The sequence below is a fragment of the Gouania willdenowi genome, chromosome 5 (genome assembly GCF_900634775.1).
Source record: "Gouania willdenowi chromosome 5, fGouWil2.1, whole genome shotgun sequence".
Classification (NCBI taxonomy): Eukaryota; Metazoa; Chordata; class Actinopteri; order Blenniiformes; family Gobiesocidae; genus Gouania; species Gouania willdenowi.
This window is the reverse complement of record NC_041048.1, coordinates 26,561,630-26,576,986: the sequence shown is the minus strand read 5'-3', so window position 1 is coordinate 26,576,986 and position 15,357 is coordinate 26,561,630. Positions and strand designations below refer to the sequence as shown.

The 15,357-nt window shown below is 39.2% G+C and overlaps 1 protein-coding gene across 7 annotated transcripts in view; it reads left to right on the top strand.

The window, feature by feature from the left end:
- The first annotated feature begins 6,251 nt into the window (after window positions 1-6,251).
- plxna1b (plexin A1b) overlaps window positions 6,252-15,357 on the top strand; it is a 223,494-nt gene continuing 214,388 nt past the window's right edge. For all 7 annotated transcript variants that reach the window (XM_028445792.1, XM_028445791.1, XM_028445789.1 and 4 more), the window contains exon 1: window positions 6,252-6,382. The gene's annotated coding sequence lies outside the window, so the exon portion shown is untranslated. The remainder of the gene's footprint in view (window positions 6,383-15,357) is intronic.

The following is a 15,357-nucleotide window of genomic DNA, read 5'->3' as shown; positions in this document are numbered from 1 at the left end:
TGTTTAGCCATCTAACAAAATCAACATCATAAACACCATTAAAGAAACATAAACAATTATTTAATATAGCCTCCATACTCTCCCAACAAGATATATCTCATGACACGGCAGGGCATCCATTGTTTGTGTTGGAAACACAGAGAAAATGACAACAACAACTTAGAACAGCCTCAGTGAGGAGCATCCACAAAGTCAATCCTTCCTTTTGTACCATTCACTGTGAAAAGTATGAAACATTTTCTGACCTTACCTTTGCTGAAGCTCTGGTAACTCAGGTGTTGGTCTCCATCTTTTAAAAGCTGTCGTTTTTCCTCAAAACAAAGTTTCTCTATCATCTCTAGCGCTGTCATCATGACTGTAGTGTTATCCCGCCCACTCGCTAGAGAACGTAGCAGCAGCGGTCACGTGTCATTTATTCACTAATGTACTGTGAACTTACGTATCTGCAGATTTAGCTTCTTGTAAAGTGCATGGCAAATATTTCACATTTACTGTTTGTATCTTAAAAATCCACATTCAGGCCTGACTATAATGAAGGCTACTCAGAATGTTTCACTGCAGGAAATGTCACCAAAACTTTTCAATTAACTGTAACTCTTTGATTCATTTTTAGATTTTCTGCAGTTGGTTTATTTTTCAACTGAACTGCTCAGGATAATTACTTTTCAGTTGAGTATAATCTGTTGTTTGGGGATCTTTTGCCCTGTGATAAAGAAGACTGTCTTTACAACAGTTGTCTGACTAATTTTTTATTTCATTTTTAGTATTTTGCATTTTAGGCAGTGATTTCAATTCAACCTCTTTCAAATGTCGTTCAATAGTAACCTCCTTTCCTGCTCTGCAAGAGTTAATGGGTTTACTTCATGAATTATTAACAGGGACACAAACTGAGGGAATGCTTGATCAATCACAGATTATTCAACAGTGGCTAAAAAGTTTCGTATTGAAAGAAAAGTGATTAGGCTTGTACTGAAAGACAGAAAGTCACAGCTGGATACATTTTGTGTGATAGCAAAACAAAGTGTAAACATTGATGATCATTTTACTCACCCTTCACTATCTCACCAAGGCGTGAGAGCAGAGGGCTTCATATAGCTTTTTTCCCTGAGAAATTTGATATACTTTCACAACCCACACACACACATACACATAAATATCTTAGAGCTATTTTGAAATTTCTCCTCCCACGATGGCACATGGTAAAAACGGAAAGGGTGACACATAGGAGAAGCACAAGAGCGCTGGCCTCAGTTCAGTGGTTGCATCTCCCAGCCCTGACAGAGCAGTGAATGGTCCTCGCTCACTGGTGTCCTGGGCTCAGTCAGCCAAGCCCACCTCAGCGCTGAAAAACAACATGATATGTTAGGATGCTAAGATGCTCCCAGCAATGTTTTTTCTCCCTCCTATAGTAAAAAAGTGGGGTGTGAGTAATTTAAATGCTAAACAATCTCACCTGTTGCCGGACCTCCAAGCAGCTTCCAGATGAGTTCCTGCTGTAGTCAGTCATACAGCAGGTGATGCGTGAGGCCATGAGAATGGAATCATAAGCAGCCTTCAATACAAGGCAATATTTCATGATCCAAAAGCATCAAACCTCAACAATTACTTGAGTAGTGTTAGGGTGATGAATTAACTAAGTCTCTTACACTTAAACACCATTGACCATTAAAGCTCAGTCCACTGCAAGCAGAAAGTTTTCACCTTTTATAAAATCTACTATACCATGAAGTAGCAGCTCACAGTCTGCAAATAACAACTCTATACCTAATTATCCTGTTGGTTGCAAGGGTCCTTGGAATTAATACCAGCAAACGGAGTTGACAAGACAGGATACACTATGAACCGGGGTTGGGGTCAATTATGATTGTAATTGCATAATTGATAATTAATTACAATGATGGCATAATTTTAACTGTAATTGTAATTGAGTTTATGTAATTAAGTTTGTAATTGGTATGGAAATTATTTAATTTAATTAAACACAGAACTGGGGAGCCATGTCACCGTTCTATGGCTTACATGGAGTTCACAAACAATAAAATGTGTTTCGTATCAAGTTTATATATTCCACTACCTGTCAGTTCTCTTGAGTATCATTTTATCATTTTTAAAATATAAATATAAAACACACACACACACACACCAAAAACATTAATACCAATATTTTCATGTATAAGGAAGCTTAACAAGGTAACAGAGATGAGATACAAAATTAGATGATAGATAATATTTTTGGTGTATTTTACAGCAGATTTAAGACTGGGGTCGAAAATGACCTATTATAATACGAGATGCTAACAGAAAGCTAACACAAGGAAGCATATGTTTTATGGGGTTATTTATTTCAGGCTCAGTAATGTAATTGTAATTTGCTTCCAGGAGAAAATAATAATTTTAATTTCAATTATAATTATAGTTGAAAAAATATAAGTCATTGTAATCATAACTCAGTTGAAATTGAAGATGGACAATTGAAGACGTAAATGTAATTGAAAAATGTAACTGACCCTAACCATGCTATGAACAGTAAGCCAGTTTATTGCATAGCAGACATACAGAGATACACATCTAGGAGCCAAATACTAAACATTTTGTCTGCTGTTGTAGAAACACTTTCTCAGCTCGGACGAGATTCTCAAAAATCAATCAATTTCCTTCAGCAGGTGTCTTGAGACAGCATAGAGACTGGGAATGAAAAGCAGCCAGTGTTGTAATATCCTATAAAACATTCTCCATGTATTTATTGTCTGAAGCAGAATAGATGGAAAATTACTTCCTCATTCACTAATATTGACAAAATTAAGAAAGTTTGAAAGGGTGCAACACACACACACACACACACACACACACACACACACACACACACACACACACACACACACACACACACACACACAATATCTCTGAATGAATATCTTTATCTAACGTTCTTACCCACATAGTAAAGATATCCCAGTTTGATTGGTTCTCTCAGAGGATGTTTAACAAATCACTTTTGCCTATTGATTTTCTACCCCAACAACACCACTTTCATCAAACAATGTATTGCTTAATCCAGCATAAAACTCCATTGTCACAAATCCTTAATGAATTCTCCGGGGGAACAACTGAGAACAGATGAAAACCAACAAGTGATTCAGAGACAGTTGGGATGGTGAAGGTAATTTAGAAACTTTGGGTTGTTATTAATACCTTGTCATTCACAGTGTGAATTCTTGTCAAACTGTCTAACAAACCATCTTATATTGCATTATTGCATAAACCACAGACAAATAGTAAAAGTATAAAAATGTATTAATCAAACAAGTGAAACCTATTTACACAATAACTAAAAGAGTGCTACACTCCCTAAGCTAAGGATAAATGCTCAAGTATATTCAATTTAAAAGTAAAAAGCAAGAAGAAAGAAAAAAGAAATGAAACAAAGCGTGGTTTAATTTTGTGTGTGCGTGTGTGTTCCTCAAGTATCTCTGCGGATCAGCTTCTGTAATTACCAGTTTAGATAGTTACTGATGATAATAGTGGTGAAGTTAGACATCAATGACAGCAGACAAATTCATCAACTCTCAACAAAACATAATTTTCATTTGCCAATATTAAACTGAATCCTGTAGTTTTTTTTTCTTCTTTTGCAGTCCAATTTTATATTCACCTACCTGAGGATGTTAACATGTTGAAAGCCAATCGTACAAAGAGAGAACTCAAAAAAGGTGGGCAATGAGCAGTACACGTGATGCTGAGTCAGCTGAAGCAGCCAGGCCAGCAACGCTGCACTCCAGTCAAGGATTTGAGCGTCTGAAACCGCAACTTAAAACTTAACCCACTTTTCTATAGCAATACATACTTCCTACTGGCACTGCACTAGTTTTTCTAAAATATAACAAAGAAAACAAATCAACTCAGACTTCCACACTGCACGGATGGATTTTGTACTAAACTTAGGGGATTGTTTCCTGAAACAAGTCAGTCAGAAGGGGTGTCTGTGTCACAACGCAGGCTCCACACAGATTAAAAGGTGTTTAAATGTAATAATAAAAACCCAAATATTACTTAATTGATTTGTTTATTTGATTATCTCAAACAAGCACAAACACAAAAACTGGCAACAATTGTTAAAGAAAAGGCACAAGTTTGAGAAGCAGCTGCAGAAAGCAAGGCAAGATTATTTGATTAAAACCAGATTTATTTGATTAAATCTTTAAAAAGAATTAAGGTTGCATTCTGAGGAAGTTATCTCCACAAGTTCATATTATGTGCCTGAAGGAATCAGGAGGGCTTTGAGGCACATTATTTTAAACTGAGTGAATCATGTGTCGTGTTTGGAAGTGAGATAGAGAAAGTCTTTGACCTGAGTCCTCTCACATGATGAGTAAAGCTAATCTATGATGTTACTGTGGTCAAACCAGCTGCTTTTTTAAGACCTTTTGGATTCAACAGAGAAGTACTTGTGTGAGAGACTCGGGGGAGAAGTTTCTTTCAAGTGGTTCAATCATCTGCTTGTTTATTCACAAGAAACACACATCTTTATCTTTCTCAGTCAGGATCACACCCACCACCCGGCTCTGTAAAAAAAAAAAAAGCATCAGCTCTCACCCTCTCAAATCACTCACACTCTCTCACACACACTGAGGACATGGGCCAGGTGGTGCGGTTACAGACAGATCTTGCTCTTTGCTCTCCTGAGTGCAATTGGTAACCCAAGCTGCCTATTTGTATTAACTCAGTTATCCCAAAAGCTTCCTCGCTACTGAGGCATAATGGAACAGTGCCCAAAACACACATCCTCCTCGCTCAGGCTGTAGTGGTGTGTGGAATAAGTGATGCATTTTGAAATCCTGCTGTGAATACCAATAAGGATGCATTTCATAACAAGAAAAGAGCAAATGAAATTTGCATGTATAGCCTGACGGACCCAGATTGAAAAATTGTCATCAAAGTATCATTCAGTCAGTGTACTGCAGCAGTCTGTGTGAGCACGTCAGCTGATGGGAGGCGACAGACAGGCCCCGGGCCCCCTTATTCTAATTAGGAGTTAGCTTTGGTTTGTGGAGCTTAACATCAAACCTGTCCCGTCTTCTGCAGGGCTTGCTTTAGTTTCTAGAATGTTTTTATGTAAATTTGACTTGAATGTTTTTTGGATTTAATGATCATCTGTAGGTGTCCCATGTCCTGCACCCTTAGCCCAGGCCAGGACTTCACCATTACCATCAACTGTTCTGAAAATACAAGTTTTCAGTCTAAGCATACAGTAGATTATTTGTTTATCAACTTCTTCTCTTATTTCACCTCTCTTCTTACCACTTCTTTATGTTTCTGCAATTAAACACAATATTCAGTTACCTTTTGAATAATTAAAACAATTAATGAAACACAATGAGCAGTTGACTGATTTCAAATATGTCCCTCTAAAACAGCTAAAAGCAGTCTTTATAAATAATTAAAAAATAAAATAAAAACACATATGGTAGTTTAAAAACCTAATGAATGGAGTGTTAAAGCTAAGATGTAACTCACTAGTTTCAACTACTTGTCATAGATTTGCCTCCTGACTATTTATCATAGGGTCAAAGACTGGACACTGGTGCCAATGCTGGTCTACCATAGAGTCCAGTTGGACTAAATCAAATGAGTGAGTCATAGTAATACAATTTGTAATTTATCTCACTCCACTTAATCTTTCCTTCCATCCATTTTCTGACCTACTTGTTTGTATTTTTCGGTGTCGCAGGAACTTAATCTTTCTTTGCGATACATAATAATGGTCTTTTTTTTTTTTAAAATTGTATTTACAATTTATATCTACAAATCCTTCTTAAAAACTTGTGAAATTGTTTTATTTCAATATAGTATACATTTCAGTAGATAAAACTGCAAATAATTTTCCTCAGAGGATTAAAATAATTCATAGATTTTTGTGTTTCTGATATTAAAAGGGTCACATCCATTATTTTAAAAGATAAATTAGGGATTGCTGACAAATAAACTTCAAAAGTGTTTTTAAAATATAGATATATAAGATGTGTTTGTGAATATTTGTATCAAAAACATGGGGAAAATTAAAAAAAAAAAAAAATGTTATCTAAAATATTGTCCTGATCCTGCTGGTTGTAGTTCATGGACTTGAATTCCAACTTTTGCCTTATATTTCCAGTCTGTGGAAGCCCTCTGTTGGTGGGCAGATGTAGTGCAGCACACAGAGCCTCCTCCTCCTCCTCCTCCCCGAGCTGCTGCTGGAGCTGCATTCCTCCTCTCCATTCACACGCAGGGAGCCACCGGAGAGAGAGCACAGCCACTCCGTGGTCAACGGGGAAATGTCTCCAAGTTTTTGGACTTTAAAAAAACACCATGGCGAGGATATGACGCCCGAGGAACACTTGATTCTGTAAGTAGTTTGTAAGAGTCCGACGCAGGGCTTTTAATCTGTGCGTAAAGAGCGGGACTGTGGTTGGAAACACCGGGTTCAGGGTTCTCTTCTCTCCCTGCTCCTGCTTCAGTCTGTCCGTGTGCTGACTTTAGAACCGAATCTAGTCTGTGTTCTAATGTTTTTACCTTCCTGCCTTTAACACACGACCCTCCGTCAGTTTATGGCTGTAATTGTAAATGGAAAAGCAGAATGTATGTTATATACTTGTGCCGCATGTGTGTGTGTGTGTGTGTGTGTGTGTGTGTGTGTGTGTGTGTGTGTGTGTGTGTGTGTGTGTGTGTGTTGAACGCGTGACCACCAGTGGGATTAATCCTCAGCAAACTGTTCAACTGCGGAGATTCCGCAGCACCGACCTGAACAGTGAAGTCCTATCGCATGGAGGATGTGCTGTGTATCTCCCATGGTTCTGGGCTGGTGCTGCAGTAAAAGGGGGGAGTTAGTGAACATCGGGGTGCAGCACATTAACAAATCAACACTTTCTTTAAGTGTGGAACTAAGAACGGCTCCAGTTCTGTTTGAGGTGTCACTGACATCATCCCCCACCGGTGTACAAATGGCTGTTGCATCTTCTTCGGAAGTGGAGTACCACCACAAATCACCTTAGCCTGTATTTACAGGTATTTTCGGAGCTGCCTCCCACTGTCGTCTGGTGAACAGTCTGTAGAGACTCCGTGATTCAAACTACCTGCTTGTCAGATTTGCGCCCCCTCCCAGTTTTTCCCCTAAACGGACCTGAGGGAAGACTTGTGTGCAGATGTCTCCGGGGCAGGCGAACAAGTCCTCAATTAAAACAATCGATTTCTCCTCTTAGCCTGCTAAGGATTACAAATAGAGTTTCTACGTGTTATTCGACAGCATTTGAGCTCCTTTCCTTTCCTTTCCTTTCCTTTCCTTTCCTTTCCTTTCCTTTCCTTTCCCAGTTCAGAGCAGAGGATGGAGTGCTGAGGGCTGTCTGTGGGTGTGTTGAGTGCGCAGTGGTTGGTTGTCAGCTATTGGAAATGCTCTCATCGCTTCTCCACAGCTCAGTTTTCTTGAAATAAAACTCACTAATTGAATCCACACACACAGCCCGTGTCTGCACACATTTCACTTGGAGCCACTTACAAACATGTCTACATGACTTATGCTGATCAACAACCGCTTTGGGATGATTTCAGCCCATTTCTGCGACATAAAAGAAGATGTACCGCAGAGAGAGAGATCTAGCACGTAAAACCAAAAGTAAAACAATCATGCCCAAAAACTGCAGACATAGGCAACATGGTGGTCTACTTTAGTGTGGGCCACAAAACATATCTTCAAAATCTGTATTTCAAGAAGTTGGAGGAAATATAAAGCCCAACATAATACACACACACACACACACACAAAAACTCCCAAAACACACAAATTGATAGCAAGTTGCATAAATTACATAAAAACACACAACATGATTCATGAAACACAAAATGACAACAAAGACAGAAACAACAACCACGTAAACAAACAAAGAAACAACAACCACGTAAACAAACAAAATCACTACGAGAACACACGTTACAGAATAGCTCCAGACACACAAAATGACAGGAAAATATTGGAAACAACAACAAAAATACAGAAAGTGACTCCAAAAATGCACGAATCGACAACATAAATGCAGAAAAGACACACAATTACAACAGAACACAAAAAATAACAAAAATGCACATAATGGCTCCAAAAACACACAAAATGACTAGAAACTGTCAAAACAACAACAACCCCCCCCCCCCCCCCCCCCTTCAATTAATGCTCAGATTAGTCATTATTCTAAATGTGGCCCTTGGATCAGATACGATCACATTTTCATGCCCCTCCGCTGTGACAGAGTTGCCCATCATTGCCGTAAAATCTAAGCCAAGAGTTTTAAATTATGTCACAAAGACAAGTTATTCCAACCCTTCTGGCATTGATTGCTGTGTTTTCTGTATAGCGGCTCCTCTGCAGGCCCATCGGTGACACAGGCTTTATGAAACTAACGTGATGACTCCTAATCATAAGTGACATGACCCACTTCTTGCTCCTGTTCAGCCATGCAGCAGCTTCTTATTGACAGTTGAATGCAATGACGAGCATTCTCATGTAAATGATGAGGGATTTCAACCATGACATAAGTGTTTGTTTAAGAGGTGGTGCCCAGCCACAGATCATTTAAAACCATTCAACCACAGACACATGCATCTCCACGACTCACACACACACACAACAGGCAGAGGTACGCCTAACCTGGCTAATCCAAACACTATGCTAACTGACAAGAAGGAGTGGTTCTAATTTAATATGTAACAATGTGCGTCTTTGTCCAGGGATTTGAAAGACAGATACATTCCTGTTTGACACCACATAAGAGTGATAACGTGTGATGTTTTTCCTGTAAAAAAAAAACCCCTTGTGGTTGATGACATGATTATAATGACTTATGTACATGCTTAGACAAGCCTAAATGGCCGCAAAACAGAGCTAATATCAGAACTCGGGATGAAAATATGATTATCTTTTCATTCTTTTCCCACTTTATAATAGAACTCACCAGGACAGCATTTGTTCTGCAGGAAATTTGAGCTTCCCTGGCATTTTTATGTTGAAAAGTCGACAACCCAACTGGAAAATTACAAGCAATTTGCTTCAATCTTCCCCAATTATGATAGAGATCTGCCCCACAATAGCCGAGCGGTGTCATGAGTTTTCAAAGTCTGCCCTGTCCTGTTTCCCTGCTGCTGTGAAGGAAAAAACTGTGATGTCCAAAGTTTGGAATTTGAGCTGACGTGCTCTTTGGACCCCTCTGGTCCTGCCTTTGTGTGACTTGGCCTATGTTGCATTCCTTCAGCCTTTTCAGCGTGCAGCATATTTAGCACCTAATTAGATTGCAGATGGATGGACAAAGCAGAAGGCGTGACCAAAAGTGTGAACTGAATCCCAACCTGACACTGATGCATTTCCTCTTCTGATGGACGGTTTTGGTTGAATGTAAGCGTTTTGCTCCTGCAGCTTCACCTGAGTGAGAAAGGGCTTCTCTCGGTCAAAGTGACTTTTTTTGTATGGATGTGAACAGATTTTTTGGTGATTTACAGAATTCTTCCGGGTGTGCTGTGTTATGATTGGTGGCTTTCATGCAACAGGCCGATATATGGACTGTTAACACTCACATCCTGCTGTGTTTCTCTGTGGGAAGTGAGAGTGCAACATCCATCCATTTCTCAGGCATCACTACACTATTTGACATTTTAAACTGGTGCGACAGCCTCATATTTAGACATGTCTTCCTATTGCCTTCCCTTTCAGCCTCCACTCCTCTTGCTGCTCAGACCTCTTTTTTTGTAAAGCTTCTACTCTCTCATTAGGCTATTCCTGTATTTCTCTCTCCATCTATCTGTAATTCTTCAATTCTTCCTTCCGTTCTCATTTACGCACCTAGCCCGTGGATCATTACATATTGGTCCTCTCATCTTTATTTCCTTTTTTCAGCCTTACCTGATGCTATTGTAAATTTGCTATTTAAGGCATCTTTTTTCACCCTCTTCCACTAGTTGTCTTTTATAGGTCCATGTGGCCCACCTACCTCCAAACTTTTTAACATTCATATTGGCCACATTTACATTTCAGAATAAAAGTTCAATCCTGACCTTGTAAATACCTAATTCCGAATGCAAATGTAAATCCGAATTAAACTCAAGTCCGAATTAGTTGGCTGGTTTATTCCTATTTTAATTCCGAATTAAATAATTCCTCTATCTTGAAAACGTTTAATTCCGCTTTAAGTTAATTCCGGTTGTACTGCGCATGCTTGGCCAGTCGCGACGACCCGCGGTGATTACATAATCCAAAATGGCGGCTCGGACTTGAGCCGAGGCTTTATTTAATAAGAGCCTTAAAAGACATGGATATAATGAAGAGAGTGGATGGACGGAAGCATAAACATGATGACATTCACATGGATACACAGTTATTACACACACACGGACATTGGCAAACAAAACTGGCTTCATCGGACGGGTGATACTAAAAGTTATGTGGTCTTCTATGTTGGAGCTGACAAGAAAGGGTTTGTGTGTTTTTTCCCAATAGACGTGATACTTCACGTTCGCCTCGTGTCCAATCATGACCCTTTCCAACCCCCGACATAAAGCGGAATTAAATGAAGCCGAATAAACCAGTTTTCTATGTAAACCTCAATTCGGAATTACTATTTCCATATAAACACGAAGCAGAACACTTTAATTCGGAATTATTTGATTTGGATTAAGTAATTCAGAAATAAAAAAACATCATGTAACCGTGGCCATTGTTCTGACGGTTTTCCAGCATTTCTCAGATTAAATCAGGTCCTTCAGTAGTGTGTACCATCCATTAGTCTGTGGTCTTAATCCAGTGCAATGCAAAAGTGTTTTACTCCTAGAGGAAGGTCTGTAGACCTTTGTGTATTGCCTTTATTCAGTGCATGGTAGTCAGCTTCTTTGGCTCAATGGTGCTGTAATGTAATATCTGTTTTCATATCATAGCTGGAGGAGACGACATTTTTTATTACATACATTTTCATTTGTGTCATTCATGCTAAAGAGGTTCGATGAAGACAATTCTGTGCTTGCCTTTGATTTACCTTCTAATTCTATTTTCTTTTCACATTTTTTTTGCACTTCTCCATTAGTGTCACTTTTCCATCTCTCTCTGAACTATCCTGTTTCCCTCCCGTTTTCTGAGCATTTCATTCGGTCTCTCCGGGGCTTGCTCAGTGCCGGGAGGCGAGGAGTCACACAGCAGCATCTATATTAAAACACGCTAAAGAGAGAGCAGCACTGGGGCTCTATCCGAAGGCCTTGTCGTACACACACATTTATACCCATAGCTCCTTGGCATGGTGCGAACACCTATCCAGCTGACAGGCCTTAATATGAAATAAACTCGCTCTCGATACCTGGCGGGTGTGTCTTGACTGACTGCTCAAATAGAAATGACCCCTATTTGGCCCAAAATACGAAGCAGGGATTGAGTCAGTGAGTGGTGTTAAACTGCAAAGTGAAGGCGCATTGCGAATCATATCAAGAGGCAAGTTTGCAGGTGAGGCTAGCAGTATACTATAAACCTCATCATTGACAATCTGAGGAAAGTTAAAGGTAGAGTGAGCAATCTATAAGCTTCATTGCTTTTAAAACAGTGCACTTGGGGCTGATAGACTTGTTTAAAAAAAGAAGGATATAGCAAATATACCAGAATACAATGTCAAAGTAAAGGCTGCGAGACCATTTTCTGTTTAATGCTTTGCTTCCTTTTTTTTTTTTTAAGTCTTTTTGTTGTGCCCTCCTCTTTCTCCGCTGTCTTGTCGGAGCAGAAATAACTGTTCTCCTCCTTCTTTGAGGAGTACAGCAGCCTTAGTTTCTTCATCTCTGTCTCGCTCATCAGAGTGAGCTGTCTGTTATGTATAATTAATTTTTTTCTCTCTCCCAGTTTATTTTTATCACCCACTTTTAACCGTTTTTTTTCTAAAGGACCCCTCCCCCTCCTCTGTCCTGCACAGTGCTTGCTGAAAGTGACAGCTGCTCAGATGGTGTGTGTGTGTGTGTGTGTGTGTGTGTGTGCGTGTGTGCGTGTTTGAAGCAGGCACTAAAAAGGCCACTCTCAAGACGACACAGAATAGGAAATTTCGTATGAAAGCTCTCGTGTAGTTTGTGTTGCTGTTCACTGTTTTTTTTTTTATTGGTTGAAAAGTGAAAGAGTGACGAGATTGATTTAAGTAGGGCACAAAATTCTGATATTAACCATCCTCAAACTATTTCTTTGTTTAACAGGAGGCTGTTCCAAATGTGTTTTTTATTTAATCAAATGGACAGTTTCTCATCTAATATGTGAAATTGGCTCCTGTTCAGAAACCTTGTTTGACCCACAGCTGTCTGCACAGGACAGCATAGCACTGCTTGGGTTGAGTAAAAGTCATTCCTAAAGGTTCTGCGTGATGGTCCAAATATGCTGTATCAACCCCATTTCCACTGTTGACCCAGTGGCCTTCATTAGAAATCCTGCAGCCAGCGGGCAAACCCTAGCATGTGAAGTTTACACCCTTGCACGCCACATCCCTTGTCAGCATTCTGTCTATCTTGTACCTCAGGGCAGTTTCATGCCACCAATTTTTCTACACTTTAAGTGGACCAGTGTTTTATCCTTCAAATTTCTGCTTAGGATGTTTTAAGTTCATGAAAACTCTAAAAAGATTTTAATGTATTTCATTAGTATCAGTATTTCTGCATTTGCTCACTTTACAAAGCAACTTGCAGAATAGCTTGTTCCCTTGCCTGCTGTTCATACAATGTAACTTCTAAGCAAAACCAAAGTAAAAGCAGAAAGCTTTTGCTTTGATGTGGCTGATTTTCAAGTTTTCTTTTTTAATGCTCTTTCCCCTGACACTGATATAATTTTGTGACATTGTTATGGTGCTTAACAAATGCAATGTGTAAATATCCAAACCTAAAAAAAAAAGGTTAAACTAAAAATGATAGTACAAGATTTTGTTGATGTAGAGGTGACCTCTGACCTAGAATCAAATTAAGGGCTTTGTTCCTTAATTTATGATGCCATTATAACGTCTGTACGGCAGTATCATTGTGTAAGATACTGTAATTACTGAGGTTTGCTGTTCACTGTGTACATTGACATCTAAATCGTTTAAAATTCAACGTTTCCCTGAGTTTTACAGTTTTGTTGGAGCAAGAGACTGATAACACTAGGGATGGGAATCGAAAAACCGGTTCTTTCTGAGAACTGATTCCCAGCCATCCAATTCCTAGGAATCGTCAGTTTGCTTGCCTGTCAATTCAGGGGGCGGGTGGTGCACCTGATGAGCAGTCCCCCCCAGAAACATTTCCCCATAAAATAAAAAAAAACGTTCCGGTGACAGCGTTTCATGCTGATTCTGTCCATTTCCACGTTCAACAGTGAATTCCGTTTTCATTGGTCGATTGAATCCAGTGGTAGACCACTGCAAACATTCAGGATCCGTCAGGACCATCCAAGTTCAAACCTGAAATATATATATAACTTATTTTTTGAATAATATGACGGGCCAGGATTGCTCCAAACTTGATCCTGGACCAATACATTCTACCTGCTGACAATGCACATGAAGCTGGAAAGATCTGTTCTTTCCGCTCTGTGAAAAGGGCGTGCTTTAACCTACTGATGATGCGTTATTGCAATAGTAATCTTAAGTAGTCGGTTGGATGCTTTTCAAATAGGTCTTTATGTCAAAGAGTGGAGGATTTTCATTGTTAATGTAAGGTATTGCTCTCCATTATGTTGGCTAAAACAGGGAGAAGTTACCACGCACACAGGGCCATTTCTTATTGTGATTAATGCAAATGTAGCAATTCATAATTACTTTGCTTTTTATCCCTTTTTAATTTGATCAAATTCTTGCATTTTTTACACTCTTGATGCAAGCATGTTCCCTTCTGGCTTTTGCTGTGCTTAGATTTTGAATAATTCAAGTGGATGGTTCTTCCCAGTCTAGTAAATAAGACTAATAGAAGGCAGGTTTTTTGAAGCCTCTTGCCTGGGGAAAAAACGGCTGTGGGCCAGCCTGTAAATCAGCTAGCTGCTTGTCTGAACCCTTTAATGTGGCGGTGTTGGGGACCAGCAAGCAGTAACCTCTATGTTAACGGAAGGAAGGGCATTTCATTCATGAGGGGTCAGCAATTTAGTGGTGTTGGCCCAGGAGGCAACAGCAAAAAGTGTGTGCATATCCAAGTAGGAAACAGGTGAGAACACCTTTTCTTTCCTTTCACACTTTTTGTTGCATTCTGGTTTGTGTTTGCGCGCACACTAATCTGTGGCCATGGTTCATGAACCATACTATGTAGTCAACATCCATCTGTGTGTTTTCTAGATGGAGATAAGCACTCTTTTATTCATTTTGTTTACCACTTGGTTTTTCCCCAGGGTAATTTGCTCATTAGGGATCGGCTTTTGCTCCTGGCTAGTTTGGTGTGTGTGTGTGTTTGATTGTGTCCCACCACATGTATACATCTCAGGACTTTACACAAACTTTTCCAGTGATGGCAGCACAAAATTTGGTCATTTTTGACCAGGAAGGCATGGGGAGGGGAGGGGGTGGGGGTGTACAGCATAGCCATGCATGCTGATGAATAGTTGACTTAGTTACCTAACTGGCGTACCGTAATTTTTGTATGAAGTAAAGATTGACAGTGACTCGAGATATAATATTTGCGAAATGTTTTAATGTTTCAGTGTCAATATTAAGTTTTTCTGCAAAAAGCAGTGGCTGAAACAACAGGTCATTTATTTTATATAATTCTAAAAGAAGACATAACAAAAATGTTTTAAATAACAGCAAAGCATAACAACAGGTTACATGTATTCTGTTAATTTTATTTTGCAGAAATGCTGTACTTGAATTAACTTAACAGTATTATAATCAACTTAGCATCTGCATTGCTTCACCCCATGGAATTAAATTCAGACGGACCAGCTCTCCTAACCCTCTTCCACTGGTCAGGGGTCTGTAATCTCTCAAAGGAGCCATTTTGCCTAGATTAAAGTCCTCCCAGAGCCAAAAAAACCTTCTGAATGAAGACAATACAGTGTATTCAATTCTGTACAGTTAAAATTATATAGAGTAATGTTTGATTTGATTTATATTGATCATGTAAACCGCGCCTTGAAAACTGTATAAAATAAAATAAAATACTTTAACATCAAGAAATAACAACAAAACAGGATCTTGCATCTTCAGATTCTCACGCATCTCAGTTTACATGAACACAATGTTACATAAAGAAGATTTTTTAGGTAATGTATTTAAAGGGCCACACATGATCATGTGGTCAACACATGCTAATTGCTAATTTCTTGCCACACATAAAGCATGCATATTTAACCGGCACTTTAGTGGTTAAATGAATTTG